General features: G+C 32.4%; 1 protein-coding gene across 7 annotated transcripts in view; it reads right to left on the bottom strand.

The window, feature by feature from the left end:
- TENM3 (teneurin transmembrane protein 3) overlaps positions 1 to 14,217 on the bottom strand; it is a 1,343,701-nt gene that overhangs the window by 474,969 nt on the left and 854,515 nt on the right. The window lies entirely within an intron of this gene.

The following is a 14,217-nucleotide window of genomic DNA, read 5'->3' as shown; positions in this document are numbered from 1 at the left end:
GGTTAGACAATGGCATCAGTTTCTAACAGTCTGCCAGAGACAGTGATTCTCTCTTACCACCCACACAAATTCAGTGGAATATTTATTATATGTATGGAGGTAGAACCTTTCATCCCATGGAGAAAATGCAAAACAGAAGAGATGGTGAAACATCAATACTATTTCATGTAAAAATGACTTAAAAAAAATCTTATAAAATGTTATTGCTTCCTGCCATATAAAGCCCTGAAATGAGCCAGCACATCCTATTTCTTTGATTATCAACCTTAGAGGTCTACTAACTCGGAACTTGAGTGATTCTATTACTATGTTAACATCTATGAGAAACTATAAGTTGATTTTATATGGGGAAGAATACCTTGCACACCAGAAAAATAGTTTTCAGTTTCAGGACACTGAACTGGATCTTCATCTCCCACTCAGTTATGTGTTGAGATGATAAAAATGGGTAGTGAGTTTTTCCATACAAACATTCGCTCTCTACCTTTGTTGATAAGGACTCCTTGAAAACCCTAAGTAACAATGACTCAAGTGTTCGTAAATCAAGGAGCTAGCATAAGGTAGAGTTGATGTTGTCATCTAACAAACAGCAATTTATGTTACAGAAACTAAGCAGGTAAATACCTTCTCGCAAAATGGGACCCTCTACACAGGATCTCAGTAAAAGTTATAATGGAACAGAATGGATTTGGCTAGACATTTATCATTGTCTCAGAGAAGTATCCTGGCTACTTATGTGAATAGTGCTCTTTTGTAAATTGTATTTGAGCCATGTCCCTAGACACAGCTGGAGAGAGTCCTGAGCCAAAGATCATGTAGGGCATTTTTATTTACTAGTTTATTGAGTTGAATCATTGGCGAAATTGATCCAAAGTTCTTGGTAACAAATGAATTAGAAACAGCCAAGAGTTGCAGTTCTATGGAGAATAAATAATGCTAGGTTCTCAACACCAGCCTCATTCAGTATGAATGAATGGACCTTACAGCCTACTGCGGTCAGCAAGAGTCTGCTACCATAATCCCAGCCATGCGAGGAACCAGAGACCACATTGTTTGTACTGAGAATAGAAGCTTTGATTTAAACAACTATCTAAAACTGAATGGCACGGTGAGAACAAATTTCTTGGGTCCAGGTAAATCCACACTTGGGGGCAATTTATGCAAAAAATAAAATGAAATAAAAATTAAAGCATATAGTTATATATAAAAATACATATGTGTATGTGTATATATAACTAGTTTCATATATATGTATGAAACTATCATCATACATGTAGCTTGTATAGAACAAATATGTATAAAATATTATGTTATGTATAACTAGTTATATAAGTGTATATATTAATACAAATATATAATTTTGTACATCTTTGACTATATATAACTACATATATAATTGTTCTGTACAAAATTGTTACATCATTGCTTGTTTGACAAAACCATCACACTCTACACACATATTTTACTTTATAACCTTGCCACAGTAAAGCCCAATAACATAACTTCATATTAGTAATGAAGATTTACCTCCTTCTACACAAGCATGTATTTTTTTATTTAATTGCAACAAGAATAAATCTGTATGGTCTCTACTGAACATGCTGTTAATTCATTTGGTTATTAACAATGATGTGTATCCACTAGAGCTTCTGACAGTAAATTTGAACAACAGTTTTGAAAGACAGCCTTGGAATATGCAATATTTTAATCTTAAAATGTCATTACTTAGAAACTACATACTTGAGAAACTACATACTTGAGCTGACTTTTTTGTTTGGTTTGGGTATTTTTGTTGTTGTTGGATATTTTTTTTTTGGTCAAAGGTTATTTAGTGCATTTTCTGTGTCTATGAAGTCCTTTTCCATAGAACAGATTGTTAACATACTATTTTCATGTTCACAGTATTATTGGTAAAATCTGCTGAGATGCAACCTTGTAGCTATAAAGATGCCAGTTATCTGTCATACATGCTTAAAATAGTTGGTATCATAGGAAAAACAACATGGCAAAAAATAACATTAAAGAACAGGTGTCTGTGATATAATACAGAACATATGTTAAAAATATGGGTAATAATTAGAGCACTGTGCATCCCTTTTCATATCAAACCTGGCATTGCTTAAACTATTTGCAAGTATGAATTTCCTGCTATAACTACTGGTTCTTGCTAACAAAAGACCTCCTTCTTTAATTACATGTTCACCCATACCATGCAACTTTTTTCAACTTCACAGCGCTATCCCACACATAGTCTCCTATCAAAACCAAACAAAAACAAACTCCACTTTCACTATGCAAACACCTACTGGATTTTTCTTAATAGAAAGAAAGATTAAAACATGCAAGAAAAACAGGGATAAAAGTAAAAGTTTAAATGTGACTGGAATATTTAATTGATTAAAGTACCGTGAACAAGACTAATTTCTGCAGTTTTATTAACATTTCAACAAAGCTTTGAATAAGCATAAACCAACAATATGCCTTATCTTTTCAACCTAGATTTATTCCTTTAAACAGAAGAATGTTTTTTTCTGTTTACATAGAATACAATTAGTTTTGCTGTTAATGGCACTATGAAAAATGTATCCTATCAAGCAAGGTTGTATGTACAAAAAATCAATATATATTATTGAAAAATCAAAAGATGACTCTGTGTATATGAAGACAATTTTAGGAATATTAAGACCACATCTTTACATTTACTTTAGATTAAGTTGTATTATCATTACTATTGTACACACAGACCACTTTTCTGCTCTCCCTTGATTCTGTATGTTTAGATCATAATAAATATTCTCATGAAGCTGAGAATGGCTGATGTGCATGGAATGATATGAAAAGAAACTTTTTACCATAGACTACCACTGAATGCTTAGCAGGATAAATTCTGACAGTTCTGAGAGAAATCTCAAAGACTGTTAGTTTTCAGATCTGTATTGTCTAAAATCTCAAATTATTGTTAATTAAACGCAGTCTGGCTTTTAAAGGAACTCAATTCCTTCACTGATTAATCAAATAATTACTATTTTAATCAGTTTTGAGATTAAATTCTGGCCCATCAAAAGTGGTACTTTTAACAAGAGCCAACGAGGTGCTGAAAATTAATGTTTTGCAATACCAAGACCTTCACAACTCTGATCCCAGCCGAAGCATGCAACATTTTAAAATAGTTTTTGCCCCTCATTCTAGCTGCCAACATCACCGAAAGTTGTACATAGGTTTCACCATTTCTCATGTTTAAACCATACATATGAGCACAGAGTAGTTAATTCAGAATCCTAAATGCTATTCTAAAATGTCAAACTCTTTCCTTCTCCTCCAAAATTCCAATTTGTCTAATTTCCTTACTATTTTTTATCTATGTACTATCTGTGATATCTACTTATGTATTTCTATTGCACTGATAATTTGTAATGAACTGCAAATTTCCTTCAAATCATTTAATTTGTATTGTGTCATGTACCTCCACCAACTGCAAGTTATGCAGAAATATAATCACTGTCTGGTAGGTGACCAGGTTAGTACTAAATAAGTTGTAATTACAGCAGAAAATTTGGTGAAAACCGCTGCATCTTATATATTTTAGAGGTAACATAAAAGGCTAAAATAAATAAAAATTAATTGAGTAGAATGTAATTTATTCTTTTCAAAGATTTCTTGCAATGGATGTCACAAAAGTAATATCCAAGTCTAAGTTAGTTTTAAAGTATGCAAAGTCAAATGAGACTTTGTTCACTAAAACTATAGATAATTACCCCAGGCTAAACCAGGCTGTGGCTTTGGATTCAATGTTCTTTGCACTTCGTTTTATTTTTGCAGTCTTTTCAGAAAGCTGTAAACCAGCAAAGATGAGAAAAGAAGGGCTAAGCCTTTAAAGGTTTTGATGGTTTGCTCTTCAACACCTATAACTGGATTTATTTAAAGAAATCAAGTGACATATTTAAAAAGTTTATGCGGATCCACAAGCATTTGCCTCAAGCATTTTTTTTTTTTTTTTAATCAAACTCTTTAATAGTACTTTGAGAAGACGTAAATTTTGTCTCCATCTTATTTTGGAAGTTTTGAATAGAACACGTGAAAAGAGGGTACAGCTTAAAATCCAAGAACTATTTTGTGGAAAACCAGTATCTTAGACAAATATGGTTACTGATAGAAACCAGTGGGATATAATTGCCCTTGTCAACCTTGAACATATAGTGACTAAATATCAGGAAAAAAAAAAGTCAATATTACACCAAATGTGCACTTAACTACAGTGTTTATGTGTTCATATGGGGAACACAAAAATCAATTTATTGTGTGAGAGCTACAATCCTTTCAGAATTCAGTCAATCCACTGATTTATTAATGCTATTGATTACACTGAACTAAACATGTAATATGAAGACTTGCCACCTCAAAATGTAGCTCCCCGTTTCCAGTTTGAAGATCTGATTTTCCTCTTTGGGATGTGAATTATCCTCAAGACTAATTCTACTAATATAAATGGGAATTCTATGAAAAGATCTATGCCATTTATATTTCTCCAAGTCTGCAGAAAAGTGCTTGGTATTGCTTTTTACTTTCATAGTTAAATATTTATACACAGAAACCCCTTTTCTAAGATCTGAGACAAGATGGACACAAAATATAATTGCAATTAGAGATATGCTGAGCTTCCAGAAAAAATATGTCTGGAGACTAAGTCATGAAGAATACCTGCTGATTCCTGGGTAGTGTGGGTACTTAACTCACCTGCATGCTGTGCGTCTAGTTACTGTTTGTATTTCACAGGAGAGATCTATTACCCATATCAATAGTGAGCAACCAATTATAACCAGAACATATTACTTCAACTATCATAATATATTAGGTTGCAAGTGGCAAATCATGAAGATGATCTACGATAATTAGAGCAAACCAACAGCAAGTTATACATGTGTGTGATTCATCAGAAAACAACATTATGTGCAAAAATCAACAGTAACTGCCACATTAGGTAGACTGGAGTCCTCACATTCTTCCTGTAGCTTGCACTGACAGGAACACCAAAGACCAGCTTTCATTGTTTACCCCCAAGTATTAATGTTTCTGCTTTTGAATTATGACTTTTACTGGCAGATTTTCTATTCCTCTAATGGCAAATATATACTTTTCTTTTTACCCTAGAGATGCACATGTTATTATGAGTAAAATACCAATAGAAAAGAAGACCAAAATATAGTGTTTGTCTTCAGTGGAAAACATGTCTATTCCGAAAAAGTTTGCTCATAGACCGTATCTAATTTGTCTTTTTACTTGTCTGAAGTTAAGAAATTTTTATGTTTCCTGTAAAAGTCAACACATTCAGATGGGATGTGGGAAAACATTAACAATGTTTCAAAGGATTTTTAGATAAGGTCTCTTATTGTTATGCGCACATTACAGAATCAGAAACCTAATACAGGTGTCTGTACACTAAGGTATACAGAACATATATTGTTAACAAAAGAATTACAGTCAATGCAACACTCTCTGTACTAAATCAAAGTTAACTCTTTCACCATCATTGAACCAATTATAGTGGGTACAGTGAAATCCCATCAAAAGATCTTGAAGATCTTGAAGAAATACCTTGTACTTCTCTTCCTACTGATAAGATAGTCTTGTAACTAAAGGTAGAGAATTTAATCTTGTAGATTTTCTGATCTTTATTTTTTAGTCTTATTAAAAATAAATGAGGACATTAGAAGAAATAGAGCTTGCTTTCTGTATGATTCTTTTATGTGCATTTGGATTTGTGATATCTTCAAAAGACAACAGAACTATTGTGCCATGGTACAAATGGCATGACATTTCATTTCGGTTTTCATGCTGAAAGATAGAATAGCTTTATATACATTATCAGTTTGATTCTCCATTTGTATTAATGAATGTTCTTCTACTAATCTGAATTAGCTGGTTAGTAACTCTATATATAATATTATGTAGGACTAGCTGAGAAGTCCTGAAAATGTCACAACTACTCCACAAAATTTAAACCCAACAAAATCTCCAGAGCACTTGCAGTCTGAGAATTGACATTTAGGAAGCAGGTGACACTAGGAAGTAAAGTGAATAGAAATCAAATGATAAAAACAAAGAAAATTTATTTTTAATAGTCTTTGGGGTTTATTTTGTATCCAAGTTTTCATTCAGCTATACAGTAATCTGAAAAATTTATATGTAACTATCCAGGCTGAAAGTCTTTTTGTCCTTCCTTATCATGATGATCTTTAAAGATATACCCTCTCTCTTCCTCTCATAAAGAGTAAGCAAATAAAAATACTTATGCCATGGCAATTGCATAGCATTGCACTGTCAGGGTTGCAATTTCACATCACTGTCATTTGCTGTGTCTCAACTCAACATTCCTAATTAAGGGTACTTTAAAAAAAGTTTTGGGGATTTCTCCAGGAATGGATAATTCAACAGTCATCACTGATGAGCTGCTTCATCACGGAGATTTATTTGTTTGAAACAACAGCTGTGAACAGTACACAGAAGCAGAATGAGTGAAATGGTGTCAACAAATAACAGTCCGTGTGGGAATAAATACCCCTTTCTATACATTCAAAACAGTGGATTTTAAATTCTGATTAGGAAGAGAACTTGGAAGTCATAGTGACTAGGCCTCTAAAAGCACCACCTTCCAACTTCAGTCAAAAAAGCAGCATTAGAACATTAGAAATTATTAGGAAAAATTCCCCACACCAGTAAACTTTTTTTAATGCTATAAATCCATCCACTGGATATCCATGTGAACGCTAAATTTCGGCTAACTGCATTTCAAAAAAATGCATCATACCTAGGAAAAAGGCAGAAAAGGCAGGAAGAATATGGTGGGATTTTGAAGTCATTCCATGCTGGAAGACAGTGGAATGAACCAGATTTCTCCAGTTTGAAAAAGAGATAATTGAAGAAGGGTAAAATGAAGGCCTGTATGATGATATATAGGGAATTCTCATTACTATGATGTTAGAATAAGTATCTTTCAATTCAGATATCATGAGGTAAGTTCTAGCAAACAAATGGAAAGATTTTCTAAACAAGAAACATAATCAATTTGTGTAAGTCATCATCACAAAGTGATGCAGCCCAAAACCATGAATAATTCAAGAGGCCTAATGAATTTATTGATACCTATTAAATGTAACAACCTAAATGTGACCTCTGACATAAGACTTGAAGCCACTGACTGCCAGGTGGTGGGAGGGTATACACAGGGAAGAATTGTCCAGAAATGCTTCTTGTACTCTTTCTTTAGATGTCTCCTACGTGTTTGACTCAATGTGTTTATATCTTATGCACCAGAGTAAACCATGCAAGACTAACCTGGTTCCCCTCTTTAATAAAATACCTGTTTTCTTTCTGGAAATAGGAAATACAGTAGCTCTCATCCATCACCCATGGTAAACTGATGGAATGCCACATTAACTGAGCTCACAGTATTAGAGGTTAGGATAGATAAGGCATTGTCTGAGGGTGAGATACCTGCTGGAAGTGGTAAAAGCCAGACGTAGAAGAGTTTCTCAGAGCCTGATTTTTCAGTTATGTGATTTAATATTTTCATTAGTGGTCTTGGCAGAAAAAATAGCGGGAGCACACTGATGAAATTTATTGATGACACAATGTAAGTGGAGGTGCTCTAATACAGAAGACAACTGTTATATCATACAAGAAAAAATGGATGACCTTGAGTACTGTTGTAATAGAAATGAGATGAAATTTAAAAATAGGTAATGCAAGATTATATATAAAAAGTACTCCTATTAGGAACTGGAACCTAAATATCTGGAAACAACTGAGAACAATCTGTTGTATTAGTTGATTTCAAGATGACCATACACCCTGATATAACACTGTAAAAGCTAATAAAAGAGTAAAGGCTAATAAATTCTCAACCTTTTAGATTTATGTATTGAGTTCCATTTTATTCTGAAACTTCTTATATAGTGTGAATTATCCATATTTCCTAATAATTAAAGTGAAAAATAACCATCTCTGATGTCATCAATGTCCCACTGCCTCTTTGCTCACATAATCAGCATATTTGTTTGAGAAATATTTGTTAGGTTCTATCAGGCTTCAGTAACTATTATAGGAAAAATGTGTGTGTGGTGTCAAACACAGAGAAATACTCAACTAATTTTTAAGAATACAGTGATTGCATACTCACTGGTGGCTTTGTCTTATTTCCAATTACACTGATCTTTCTGAAACCTTTCTTGATTAACATCAGTGCCATAAGCCACAGAAAATAAGTTCTTGACATCTTTCCATCACTGAAAGAAAATTTTACAATACTAAAAAGATAAAGACAAGGAAGATCTTATAAGCATATAAAAAAGCTGATCTTTTAGAGACAGATCTGAATGTTATATAGAAGATAATTTACCATCTGGAATACTTATGGCTCCTTATGCCATTTCCCTTGGAACGCTTTTGATTTCATAAGGAAGTCCCCAGAATTATTTTCTAATGCTAATTTATTTTTCAATGTTATCACTTTCAATTGTCAATTCCATTATGACAAGTGATTTTATTAGATAAATATTAGATGCGGAAGAAATCTAAATGAATAATAAATCCCATCCCTGAGAGGTAGGCAATATAAAATTGGTGTGTAATTTGAAAAAGTTACATACAAGTTATAGACAAAACTTTCTGTGAGAACTTCTACATGGTGTTCAGGTGCTACTCTCTAGTAGTCTGATTTGATTTATTTCATGGAATTGGGTGTACATGCTTACTCTGTTCTTATACTCTTACCTATGCAACTTCTACTGATGATGGATTTGGAGAGATATTCTTGCAAAATCAGATACCAAATTCAGCATATCAAAGTCTGAACTAAACAACACCTAAATTTACCGATGGAAGCTCAGCTCCTTACTCCAATAGTGTTGCTTCTGGAGTTTAGTTTTTGTACCAGAAAATGATTAAGCCCTGGATGTTAGCACAAAACAAGAACAAGATATAAGTTTTCAGATCCCAGGGCTGTAATGCATTAAATTTTTGAGGAAATTTGTTACAAGTAACATTGAGTATTCCTACAAGACAGCTCTCATTTAGAAGTCACCTTAACAGTAAAGATTTAATAAAGTTACAAACATTTTCAAAAAAATTCAAATATATACTTTCCTTCTCTAGCTTGCTATCATTTACAATAGGCAAATTCAGGTCTTTATCTTACATTCTACAGGAAAGAATTGTACACAGTATCCTGGCACTACCTCAGACTAACTGCATTTTTCCAGTAGAATTGTGCTACTCTTATATTTAATGTTTTTTTACCCCTACTAATTTAATTTCTTCTCTCCCCTTCTTACAGAGGAATAGCCATATTGAAAGATATCCTATGACTAGAATTTCAAATTTACTTATTAGATTTACTTATTATAGAGGCTAATATAAGAATTTTATATTGAAATGAAAACATATTTACACACATACACAGAAACACATGTACACACGCACAATACATAGGATCATTTTAGCCTGACCTACTATAATTTTATTTATAAGATTGTTTTACCTTCAATTTAATAACATTTCACCTTCAATTTCAGTTGGAAGAAAGGACTTGAGCCATGAAAAGTACCAGTTAAAGTTCAGTTGTTTTTTGTTATTAATATAACAATATGAAATATGTCACTAATTCAACATGTATATTTTGTTATGTCAGTCAACAGGTTATTGACTCTCACTATAAATCATTTTTTTCTCCAAGAAAATTACAAATTTGCCTAATAAAGTTCAAGTTAGGCTAGCAAAGCAAACACACCTCCTGAAAAATCACCTGTGGTGTAGCTTTGTAACTCAGTAGTCTGGAAACCTATAGCTAGTCAATTTCCTTCCTCTTGCAGAAGATATAGACATGATGAAATAAAATATTCTAGATGAATTATGAATAATTAAGTCATGTGATGTTATATGAAGTCACCAATACACTACTACATGAATTAAAAAAACCAGCCCAAACTCTAGTAAGTTTTTTACATTTCCTTCATACAAATACTTAAGTTACCAAGAATTCCTTCTAATCACTTTGAACACAATTTCATTCCATGAGTGTAAAATATTGTAATAGTTTATATATAAAGTCCCTGTTATCTATTTTTAAAGTTGTCTATCAGTTATGCATCAGGATATCAGTCTCTGGCATTCTTCAAATTCATGGAAATACTTAAGAACAGGAAATGTGTTCAAGTTATTTCAATGGTGTCTAAAATGAAGTTAAAGTTTCTTATTCTTAAATGAATCAGTTGAATTAAGGGCTGATTCTGCAGTGCTTAATATTATTCATAATTAAATCTTGTGCTTTTTTGAGGGATTTCTATCAAAAAAGATATAATTTCATTTCTAAAGAATCATAAACACTTAAAAAATTCTGTACGGTTTTAAAATACATGCATGGCTATTGCTGAGTTTCAAAAGAGTATTCACTCATAAATTTGTATGTAAACCTATTCTGAGCATTCTGCATTTTTATGGGTTATTGATTCTTAGGCTATGCAGTGATGCTGGTTTAAAATTGAACTATCCATTCAGTAACATAAATTAGATATCAATTTGTCTTTTGTGTATTGTAAAACATTCATACTAAACATCAAATATATTTGGAAAGGTAAGGAGCAAATCACAGTCTAATATGATAAAACCATGTTAATTGTTTGGCATCTTACATTTTGTACAAGGAAAATTTACAGAATGTAAACATCAAGAAAATTTAAAAACAGAGCTGTAGAAATGCTGTCAAAATATTAGACATACCTTTGCAAATTTATTAGATCAATAGGGGATGTTTCAGAAGACAATATAGATAGGAAGGTTATCTGTTAAACTTCACACATCTAGACTTCAGGCAGGCCAGTGACGAAAGACCAGAAACTCAATTACACAATCAATTGAGTGTTTCATACCTCTCTAAAGGCAATTCCAAAGACCTAGAGCAGGAATTTACCTCGCTATCAATTACATAGGGCTCCCAATTACATAGGGAGATGTAAGCACTTCACTTTAGGTATTTAAGTTAGAAGGCTGAGCCTAGATCTTAAAGTCAGACACCAACTGGTTGATTACATCCTCATATTTTGTTCTTAATATTTCTTGAAAACTCTGTCATTTTTTTCATGGATAGTCTGTTGTATGGATGTTAGAGACACAAGTTACTGGTATAGGAATTAGTTAATTAATTTATTACATCCAGAGCAATCCTCCTTTTCCAGCACAGCCAAAAATGTAATTCTTTGTTATTTAATGATCAGTTAATTAACCAAGGCACAGTTGCTTTACATTTCTAAAAAATACTAAAGATCCTATCATTCAGTAAGTTCGTAACCGACAACTGGACAGAAGGGAGAATATGAAAAGGGAAAATGCAGGTGCGGGATTCCAGGTAGTAGTCTCTTAAAAGGTATGTAATGAGTAAAGTTTAACATCTGTAGTCAGGAAAAGAAAAAAAAAAGTGAACCAACATTCCCCCTTCCCCCTCCCCAATAAAACCTTATCAACATGCCTATTAAGACAATGAGGAAAAAACTAATTAAAGTAAATTAGCTTAATGTGCACAGGCTGGATAAAGACAGATCACTTTTAAAAATCCAAGAAGATAATGGTACCTATTTGGGATATGTTTTTGGCATTTTTCATATAAATTGGACAGTTTTAGAGGATAAATATGGTAGAGAAGCCCTTACAGGCAATTATGGCTTTACAGTGCTGGTGGCTGACATCATAAAAGTATAATTTTAATTGCTATTAATTGTGTTAAGTCTACTTTTATTGAATACTTAATGCCATCTCTGACAGTTGTAGTAATTTATGTATTTCAATGAAGCTTCATGGTAGAAATTGGACTTACAGGGTCATTTACACTACATTCAAAATAAGGTATTTTATCACTTAAGAAGCACAGATTATAGACATTGATTTCTGCCTTCTCAAAATTTGTTAATTTTCATTAGCTTTATATGGATGACTATAAAAACAATTTCTGTCTCATGTTTTAAATATATCAGAAGTTACTAAATATTTTTAAAAGAAATAGTTACTGCACAATTTTCCAGTATGAAGCAACCTCTCTGTTTAATAAGAAAACTGAATTTAGAGAAGCTGATACATGACTAAATGACACCAATTCACATTAATATTATGCCATTTGGGAATACAGAATGGGTAAAATAAAACCCTGAAATTGCTTTGGCATTCAACTACAAAACCACTCATGAATTTAACTGAATAGGGTTGTCTGCTTCAAGAGCATGCCCCAAAGATTTAAGAACAGATAAAATAGTGGAGAAATGCAAAATAAGAAAGATAAACTAAATAAGTATTTAACAACATAATTTTATGTAATGCAGAGAAAAATAATGGTATCGATTTTACATTTCTGTACTAAAATTCACATTGCTCTACTGCCAATAGTTGTAGGTCTTCGCTGCTAGTGTGATTTGCATTATTAAATTATGAGAAATTCATTTATCTCAATCAGTGCTAGTTTCAATATTTGTGAATTAGTAATTGCCCAGTGGCACTAATGGGACAATACATCTATTATTGCTTTCCTGTCTGTTTTCATGCCTATTTAAATTAGTAGCAGTGTTATATACAAAATAAATTATTGAATGGGGTAGGAATGTGCCTCAAAGAAGTCCCAGGCTCTTTGGAAATTCTAGCCTGTTGTCAGAACTGTGCAAGGCATACTTAACAGAAGGGACTACCAAAAAAAAAAAAAAAAAAGAAAAATTAGGCAAAATACACCACTTTTTTGGCTCAGCTATCAGAGGACATTATAATCAAGGTGATGCCCCCTAATGGATCTTGTAGCAGAGGGTTTTAAGTAACTAAGGACTGAGATTTCTGTGCATTAGTTTCAAAGACATAGAGGAGTCAAATACAGCTGCTGGCTATCCATCATCAATTTGACTTTGCTATATCTGAATCATGTAAATCAAATTAGAAGTCTTACAACTGGGATTTTGCAGTCCTGAAGGTGAAGTTATTGTCTTTGTAATTTGGTCCTTGTTGCAAAATTAAGTGGAATTCTCAGGGTTAATTTTTAGACAACTAAAGAATGGACATCTGTTGCTTTTGTTAAAAAGAAAAAAAAAAAGATAAAACAATAATAAACCAGAAAACTTTCAAACATTTGAAAGCCAAAAATATCTAAAGGTTGTGATGTTTTAATCTGAAAATCAGATTAAATTGAAATTATTTTAAAAGGAAAACCAAAAAATATTTTAAAGCTTATTACAATATTAGTAACAGACAACTTGAAAAAAATGCTTTGTCGATTTGGCATGAAAAATTTGGCATTTTTCATGACCTTTGGTTTATTGCTTTATAGATATGTCTCAATATACAATACATGCAGCTGATAGCTGTAGTATCTCTTAGAGCAGTGTGAGCTCTAAGATTTCTTGAAATCGGAATGCTTGATACTGTAAAAAAAATGGTTCTAGGAATACTCCATTTTAAAGTGACTAAAAGGAAAGGGGTATTTCTGCTTTTCAATAAGAATTTTTACATCTTTATTTATGAGTTATTTAATTATTCAATAGTTCTATTTGCATTTAAAGTGTTTCATTCCCAACTATACAGGACACCAGTTAGTTTTGCTTTTTTGTCCCTATCCAAACACATTGCTATCTGAAGACATCCCATAAGAAGAAAGATGCCCACAGACCACTACAGATTTCCTATTGAGCTGCTTTATTAGTATTAGTTATGGTAGTTGTCCTCAAATTAGCAAAGTAAATGTTAAGGTAGGGTAAGACTGTTTTTGCAACACATAAGGAACAGACATTTAATAAAAGCTTTCAATTTGCTTCAAGCTTTTTTACACTATTTGAGCAGAAATTTTATTTGAACAAAGTCTGTTTTCTCAAAATAACATTAATCAAATTTGCCAGAACTGAAGCAGGCTGCCTGTTATTAAGCCTCCTCTCTTTCCCTTGCTTCTGTGTCTTTCCTTTTTATAATAACCAGTGAAGACTTTTTTTAAGAGAATGTAATTTTTAGCTGGCCAAGGAATAACACAACATGACAATGAGTGAAATGACATAATGAGGAACAAATATGAAGGACTGTTGTTGAATTGAACATCCACCTTCCACTATAGCAAAAATTAAATTCATCTGAACAGCCAAAGAATAACTAGTGTTAAAGTGCATAAGAAGAAACTTTTGGTTTTCTTGTTTTTTCACACTATTTATG

The sequence above is a fragment of the Tyto alba genome, unplaced genomic scaffold (genome assembly GCF_018691265.1).
Source record: "Tyto alba isolate M040663 unplaced genomic scaffold, T.alba_DEE_v4.0 Super-Scaffold_6, whole genome shotgun sequence".
NCBI classification, from domain to species: domain Eukaryota; kingdom Metazoa; phylum Chordata; class Aves; order Strigiformes; family Tytonidae; genus Tyto; species Tyto alba.
This window is presented reverse-complemented; position numbering and strand designations above follow the sequence as displayed.